Here is an 8,998-nt window from a genome sequence, read left to right as displayed (position 1 = left end):
AAGAAGAGCATCATTGCGATATGAAGGCTTAAAAAAGTGGCCAAGGGCGAGGAACCTCGCAACATTGCACTTGCACAATAGCCCACACAACAAGCCTCTGCAGAGACAGAAAGAGACACATGGAGGTCCCACCATCCCCACCAACTTTGTGTATGTGCTGCAAAGCCTTGGGATTAGATGCATTGTATGTAGCCCCACAAGGCCACAACTCCTCTTTTATCTATTAATAAAACTTGAAATTATATTGATTACGGAACAAGAAAAAGAAAGAGTAAAGGGCCGTAAATAGAAGCATCTCCTTCTCCTCCTCTTATATTCCCCTAATAAAACTCATTCTACACAATCAACCTTTTCTGTTGATTCATCTTCCACTCCTTTCGCTTCTCTCCTCACAAGAAAGAAAAAACAACAACAACTGCAACCATCCATAACAATATAGGTATGGCTTGCTCCCTCACTTATATATATATAATAATGATGAAATCTTAAACTTTATGCTTACCCATGTAGAAAATTATCATTCATTTTTTTATTTGCTCATCAATTTTTTTATTTTCATTCTTTCAGGTTGTAGAAGAAGGAATTTTCCTTTGGGGTCTTCTAATTAAGTGATGAGATTGAGATTTTGACAAGAAATTTGATTCTAATTAAGTGCTAATTTCTCGAGCTTTGGGAGGAGGCGAAAAAAAAAAGTTCTGCAAGTTAAATTAGATGAATTTTGAAGCATACAGGTTAAGAGATTTCGTTGATTTTCTATTTTATTGGTGTGGATTAATGGAAGCCAGAGCAAGGAGTAATAATTTGGTTAAGAGGACCCAGTCTCAAACGCTTAACAGAAGGAAATCATTACCTGCAAACTATTTCAGTGTTGAATCATTTCTTGTGCTTCTCTGTGTAACTGCTTCCCTATTGATTCTACCTCTGATACTACCTCCATTGCCTCCTCCCCCGGTGTTGCTTCTTCTTCTTCCTATTGGAATACTGGTTGTGCTACTAATCTTGGCATTTATGCCTTCGGATGTTCGAAACATCGCCACTTCTTATTTGTAATGAAGAATGCAGAGAATTTGATTGATCCACACATAAAAGAAGATGAGTATAGTGGTTAATCCTTTTCTACTTGATTTTGTTTCATTTTGTTTGGCTGTACTTGTGTGCACATTGGGGATTAGTGCGTGATAGAGCCAATTTAAATTCAAGTATTGTATGTGGTAGTGATGATTAGCGATCAAAGCCTTGCAGATTAAGTAAATGATGCTTCATACGTAAAAATGAGTCCTAAGTATGTGAAATTTAAGAGAAGAATTTTTAAGTTTTTTATTTTTTTTATTTTTTTGGTGATCTTTTTTAATTATATTCTTGTTGTTTATTAGTGTGCTTGTGAACAATATAGAGGGAATAATAAAAACAGGTTTTGCTTCGAATCTTTATCTTTGATTTGCTTCGCTTCTCGATTGTTTTTGGCACCAGGGTGTTAGAGCATCTCCAAGAGTGATTTTAGGTTTTCCCTATATTTGAGAAACAAATCTCTCATCCTAGAAAATAGGGAGCCAAATAAGGAGTAAAGTACTCCAACAATGCTCCCCAAATAGCTCCACATCTCATGTCTTAAACTAAATATAGGGAGTAAGGGGAGGGGGGTTGCTCCAACAATGCTCCTTATGTTGAGACTAAATATAGGGAGTCACTTTGTTATCCTTGATTTGGAATATCAAGTCTCATTCCCTATATTTAGTCTCCAACATATGGAGCTTGTGGGAGCAACTTTTTCCCTTCCTACTCTCTATATTTAGTCTAGGACATGAGATAGGGAGGTTGTTGGAGATGCTCTTAAGCAATGTAGCACTTGCATTGAATACAGTTAAGACCACTTAAATTCTCAATAAGAAAGTTCTACTTAAGAGATATTTACATCAATGACTAGTGATGTGCACTTCCATATGAGATCTTTTTGAGAGTTCATCAGATCCTAGCCTAATGATTGGGCTCCAAATTTTAGTGGTGGCCATTTTGGAATTTAGAAGTATTTGGTCCAATTTTAGCTTGTATATAGTGCATAAGGATGATGATCAAACCTTTCAGATTAGGATCTGATGATTTCCATATATCTACAAGGACTGTAATACTTGCTACACGCTGTCGGCTAAAATGTTTTGAAGAAGAAATTTTCTAAATAAACCTATTTATATATTTTTTTTAAAATCGACTCCCTTGAGTTTTTTTTAAAATTGAGTCACTTTCTTGCCACTTCAGCATCGTGGCAAGAAAGTGGGTCGATTTTTTTTTAATTCGTTTCCTAAATAGTCGGGTTTGCCAACTCACAGACTATTTAGGAGGTTGCAAAACCCTAATTACAACCCTAAATCCTAACATTTTATGCCCTAAATAGTCAGGGTTGGCAACTCCGACTATTTAGGAACCGAATTAAGAAAAATCAACACATTTTCTCGCCACGATGCTGACGTGGCGAGAAAGTGGGTCGATTTTTGTAAAAAAAACTCAAGGGGGTCGATTTTAAAAAAAGTGTGAATGGGTTTATTTAGAAAATTTCTTCAATGTTTGAAAGTTCCTTTTGTGGTGAAGATTTACGTTGTTTTCGTTCTGTTGTTGTTTGCCACGTTCTAGATCCACGTTCAATAGGTTGTTCTTTGCTATTTTTGATGGTTGATCAATCTTAAACTGATGATTTTTGTCCCAGATAAGTAGATTTTTGAATGGAGATTCCACAATATCAGGCTTAACTTTGCAAAATCGAACACAGTCAAGATAAAGACTTTCTGATCTTTATCTACAAGAAATTGTGGGGACATCTGGATCATGATCAACGGGAGGATGGTTTGATTCATATTCTCTACGCATAGATTTTCTTTTTATTGCACTACGTATAGATATATTAATCAGTGGTAAATTTGGTGATTTCTATTATCTTTGTGCTTCTTATCCTGCAGATTTCACACAATACTAGAACATCTTAGGGTTAGTTTGGCAAACCCTTTTAATTTGAGCCAAAATTGATCACAGTCCAGCTTATAGAGATAAACTGTTTTGTTTTGATTTAGAAAGAGAGTGGATCAAAACATAAACAGTTTTGTTTTGATTTAGGAAGAGGACTGATCAAATTGAGCTAGTTTTAGAAAGCTTTTTTGGTCTAACGAGGCTCGGCTTTTTCCGAACAAGATTTTTTTTCAAAATAGACTATGATTACTCTTGGTTTCTTTTGAAAAGTTGCCATACAGAACCAAAAATTTTGGCTGTCTTTGATCTGTAGTTGGCAAGACATGATTAAGCAATAAGGATTACGGATGAATGGATTCTGGCTAAGAGGTATGCAGTTATTGGCAATAACAGATTGGTTGCTATGAAATTCTTTTCCTAGCACTTGTACTAAAACAAATTTTTCTGTACTTCAAATCCAATTGCTTTACATTGTTTCGGACTAATATGCCTTCCATTAATTTAAATTAGGGGGGGTGGGGGTGGTTATATTTTGATATTTTGACAGGCACAATAACGTTACACAGACTATTTAAACTCTAGAATGTTAAAGTGCAGAAAAATATAAATATAAGAGCTTTTTTTCGTATTTAAGTGCGGTTAAGCCCGTTTAGCAGCTTAGTAAAGTTTCCAGGATTTCTTGTTTAAAGATGGTCATTCATTGCGGATGGAATTGTGTTGAGTACAACTTAAGATTTATTTTTGAATATCTTGGATGGTTGAGCTATTCGTGCTAATGGGAAGAAGAATGCAATTCGTTTACGTATTCCTTCCTGCTTCGGGCTCAATTATGAAGCGGTAAGAAAGAAATTTGAGTGTATGATTTGCTTTTCCTGGCATTCCTTTCTAAAGAAGCTGCAGAGAAGCTATGCTCTAGGTTCTCTGTACTTGGATTTGGTGAAAAAATATTTGTGCGTGTTTTCTTCTTAGTGTTCTTGCTTAGAAACCTAATCATTTGACTTTGATTTATCAAAAAACCCACCTACTTCTATTTGCACCCTTAAACTCAAATCTTAGGTCCCGCTTGGCAACGGATTAGTGGAAAGGTTAAGAGGGTTTAACCCTCCCTTAACCCTCCAAATAGCGAAGATTCTCATTGGATTTACTAACCCGCACGTGATGGTGAGATCCTTAGTTAACTCGTCAACTGACGGGTTAACAATTCCGCCTTCGCCTTTTAAAGTACGAGTTCGGGAAAATCTTTTAATTTCAATATTACCCTTAATTTTTTTAAATGTTATATTGTTATCCTACTCAATATTCTAATTATCCCATCTTCTTTGAATTGGTTATTAAATGATTTATCTACTCATAATGAGACTTAACATGTTATTGGATAAAGGAGAAACGTTTGATATAATTCAAATCATTTACTTATTTCAATTCGCAGAGAAATTTAAAAAACATATGCTAGCTAACACCTAAAATTTTGGGACTGTGTAAAAAATATCTTTCAAATTTTTTAAATTGTAAAAAACGCCTTACAAATTCAAAATTTTATTAAAACATCTTGAAAATTATAAATTTTACTTAATTCAATTTAGTAAGAAATCTGAAAAACATATGCTAACTAGAAACTGAAAGTCTTTTGACTTGGAGAAAATGTCTTGTAAGTTTTAAAAATTGCAAAAGCACCCCTAAAATTCAAAATTTGTAAAAAACATCTTAAAAATTTTAAATGTATAAACACACTAAAAATGTATAAATAACACAAATAACCTTAGAAAATTTACAGAATTTGCAATAAACATTCTGAATTTTTTATAAATTACAAAATAAAACCCTCAAAATTATAAAATTTATAAAAATCCTGATAATTTCCAACGTAACAGTACATTAAAAATATAAAAGTTGTAAATATCACCTACATAATTTATAATTTATAGAAAATATCATTAAAGTTTCAAAAATTACAAATAAAAACTCAAATTTCAAATATTACAAAAAAACACCCTAAGAATTTCAAACTCATTAGTAAATTGAAATTATAAGAATTATAAACAACCTATAAACAACTTACAATCTATAAAAAATGCCTATAAGTTTAAAAAAATTATAAAAAATCCCTACCATGAGAATTTCTAACCTATAGACACTAAAATAAATATAAAAAATTACTAATAATCCCTAGAAAAGTAAAAAATTATAAAAATATCATATTCCCTTTAAAAGTATAGGTTTAGGAAAAACTTTTCACGGTCAATATTACCCATAACTTTTTTTAAAAGAACATAACTAACTAAAAATCTATTTTACAAAAAAACACCCGGCCCTTAAAGTTTAGTACATTGCAAATTACCCCTCCAAAGTTTGAAAATTTTCATTGGTTTTTTGTAATTCCTTAATTTCAATGTAATGATTAATAGTTTTGTATATTTATAAATTATAAATTTTAGGGTTTTTTGTATAATTTTTAAAACTTTTGAGGGTGTTTCTTATATAGTTTTTAAAATTTTATTGTGTTTTTAGTGTAATGCATAGATACATTAATTGATAATGATATTGAAGAGTAATTCATTCTTAAGATATATTAGGTCATAGTTAAGTATGCACATCACTATTCCTAAACAATATAGTTTATATATACAAAAAATTTTAGACAATCATATAGTGGTTAAAAGGATTTTGATTTTAATTTATTATTTTTCGTAAATTATATTTAATGTGGACCCACTATTTAATTCTGACTGTGATCATCATAATTTAAATTCTTTTGATTGATTGACTAAATATGTATATGGACCATAGATTACATTACTTTCTCACATGAACTAATATTTGGTGCTTGATAATTTAAATTATTACTTTTAAATTTAATATAAAAAGGAAATCTAATAAAATTTATTTATTTGTCTATAGGATAATACAATCTCAATTCATATATTTTGCTTGAGATTTATTCCATAGTTACACATACCAAATTAGTAACTAAAATGATAATTATTTATGTTTAAATTATGATGATTATAGTTGGTCACTCAATATTAAATTTTCATGAAGATATACATCTTACTTTTGTTGCTATCTGCATGACCTATGTATGTGTAGGCGTATAAAACTGCCTATAGGTCCTTTAGAACAGCTCGGCATGGTGATTCGACAAACCAACGAACCATCAGGCGACATATCCAAGCGTGGTCGTTAAACGACAACATCGAAGCTAAGTGAGACGCGACGAAGCGGATTAACGAAGCGACGAGGTTAACGAATCGTACGCAAGCAACGGAATGCATCCATTCGCGTGCGGAATCAAGCCAACGGTTCGGGGAGTCAACGAGTCATCCAACCATAGAACGGATTCAAACACCATTAAAGTCCAGATCAACAACGAAGCGCGGAACCGGACAACGGACACAACGGCGCCACACCCGGAAGAGCTCGGCACTAAGCCTGGCCGAGCCACCCCATGGGGTGGCCGAGCCACCCCATGGGGTGGCCGAGCCACCCCATGGGGTGGCCGAGCCACCCCATGGGGTGGCCGAGCCACCCCATGGGGTGGCCGAGCCACCCCATGGGGTGGCCGAGCCACCCCATGGTGGCTCGGTGGCCGAGCCACCCCATGGTGGCCGGCCACCTGTGCCAGGGCACAGTGAAGAGTGCCTATAAATAGGCTAGAGGTGGCTCATTTGTAAGGGTTGGAATTTTGGAGCCGAAACTCTGCTGGATTGAGAACTCACCTTCGGATTTTCAAGCTTAGTAGACTCGGACTCTCAGATCTGGTTCTTGGCGATCATCCACGCCAAATAAGGCAGGAGTTCGAGAGAGATCAGGTCTGAGATCTACACGGTTTCCCTCCGGATCAAAGCTTGGCCTTTGATCCCGAGAAGAGTCTCGATTTTGCTTGGTCGATGTACCCGGCTGTTATTTCCTTCGTGAAATAACACCCGCTATACCGTGTAGATCCGACCGGATCAAGATCGCGCGGTGGTCCACGGATTAACCCCGGCGCAGGCAAAGAACCCACACAAGCGAGAGACCGCAAAACAGGATCTCGCGATTCGTTCGACATAAAAGGAAAGTTGTAATTTTCATTTCCTTTTGATTTTGTTGTAACCGGATCTTATAAAAAGACCGAATCTTTTGTAATCGATAAACTATTACTCAAGAGTGCAATGGAATCGAAGAACACAATTTTTCCCGCGAACAATCTGGCGACCACAGTGGGAGCCAACGATCTCTCTGCCGAGATCGTCGCGTCGCAGCCGTGGATCTTAATCCCGGTCGAGGAGGAGGTCGAGTATGAATTCGACCAGCAAAAGTTCGAGGAGTATCTGTCATCCTCGTCCGGATCCACCTCCCCCCGCAAGTCTAAGAAGTTCTCCTCCAGGAGAAAAGTCCGTTGGTATGAAGAAGTTGAGAATACCAACGAAGATCTCACCCCGATTGATGCCATGGTTGCATCAGGTGAGGCTCCACCAACCTCCAACCAGGTTAAGCCTGTTCCCGCCGATTCCTCCGTTACTCTTTCCAAGAGAGCCCGTCAGAGGCGACGCCAACGTTTGGCCAAGGAACTCGCGAAGACGATGGAATACACTTGAGGAGCGCATTCGCAAGCGCCGCGCACTGTCAGCGCAGGCACGGGCTCAAGTCCAAGAAGCCCGCAGAAGGCTACAGAAGGAAGTGGCCAAAAAGCCGCCACCAACCCGCCAAGTATGGAAGCCAAAGTCTGAAGCGGCGATTCAGGCTAAGGCACAACCATTGCAGCCTTCAGCAAAGGTTCAACTTCCGGCGAAACACTCTAAATCGCCGATAATTTCCATGGCTACTCCGGGAGATCATGTAGAATCATCCCGAAGAAAGAAGCCAGTTTTGGAGCGCCTCGGTCCAATTCACGATGAGAGAGGCAAAACTCCAGTTCAAGAACGTTTGGGCCCGATGAAGAAGCCCTGAACGACTTAACATGCTGGGGGTCGCCGTCACCTCCAACATGACAATGAGTTCAAGGCAGCTGCGTGCGCCAATTTGCGCATTGAAGTCCAGGAGCCCGCTGAGAATTCACGCTCAAAAAGGCATGTCTCGAGGCGCGTGACTCTTGAAAGCCCAAAAAAGGCAGTTCGCCCTCAGAAGAAAACATTGTCGTCTGATGACGATAACGTTATACCTGAGAAGTCGTGCCAACACACGATAGGTTACTCCGACCGTCAAGCTGACGAGTTGTACTATCGTGTTGGTGGTACGAGGAAAACCAGGAAGAGGAGTCCTCGAGGACTAGAAACTCAGTGCCCCTGTTCCAAACTCATTCGGGCAGTATTGTCTGAGTGCAACTGCATCAAGACGGTCCCCGAAAGAGTTTCTGTTTTCAAAAGGCTCAGTACCAAAACGCCAAAACCAAGGACTAGGCGTTTCCGACAAAGAAGAACGGTAGTTGAAGGCGGAGAATTCCCGAGGGTCACCACTAATATGATCAGCAAAGGGACGTCGACATAGGATAATCCCGAGTCGATTCCGGAAGTACCCCGGCGGATGACCCGTCTACAGTCCGGAGCCATCATACGAGGAACTTATGGTAGGGTTCGGAAAAGATTATCGTCAGAAGATGAAGAATGGAATTCATGCTCTGCTGTCGCATCAGACAATACAGTATCCAGCGAGGGGCAACCCCGCGAGTCACTGATGATAAGCGCGGAACAAGTAACCAAGATGCTCGAAGAAGCCATGGCTAAACAACAGGAGAGCTTCAAGTTCGAAATGCAGATGGCCATGCAGAGTATGAGAGAAATGCATGACCAGCAAATCCAAGCGCTGACAAACCAGCAAGGTGAGCCAAGGTTCGAAATGCAGATGGCCATGCAGAACATGAGGGAAATGCATGACCAACAAATCCAAGCATTGACGAACCAGCAAGGCGAACCAAGTCGTCGTAACCAGGTTAATCTGGAAGACAAGGACACAGGTACGAATGAAACCCATAACGCCAATAATCCTCCCGTCAATACAGGGGGTGGTAACGAGAATGCTAACGAAGACTCAGGTGAAAGCTTGAAGATTAAAAACCTCGAGAGAA

General features: G+C 38.2%; 1 long non-coding RNA gene across 1 annotated transcript; it reads left to right on the top strand.

Annotated features, from left to right (window-relative positions):
• The first annotated feature begins 237 nt into the window (after positions 1–237).
• Positions 238–809, top strand: LOC109828208. Its single transcript, XR_002243627.1, has 2 exons — positions 238–439; positions 568–809. It is a non-coding gene; the product is annotated as an uncharacterized LOC109828208 (long non-coding RNA).
• The last annotated feature ends 8,189 nt before the right edge of the window (positions 810–8,998 follow it).

This window comes from Asparagus officinalis, unplaced genomic scaffold (genome assembly GCF_001876935.1).
Source record: "Asparagus officinalis unplaced genomic scaffold, Aspof.V1 AsparagusV1_Un841, whole genome shotgun sequence".
In the NCBI taxonomy this organism is placed as follows: Eukaryota; Viridiplantae; Streptophyta; class Magnoliopsida; order Asparagales; family Asparagaceae; genus Asparagus; species Asparagus officinalis.
This window is presented reverse-complemented; position numbering and strand designations above follow the sequence as displayed.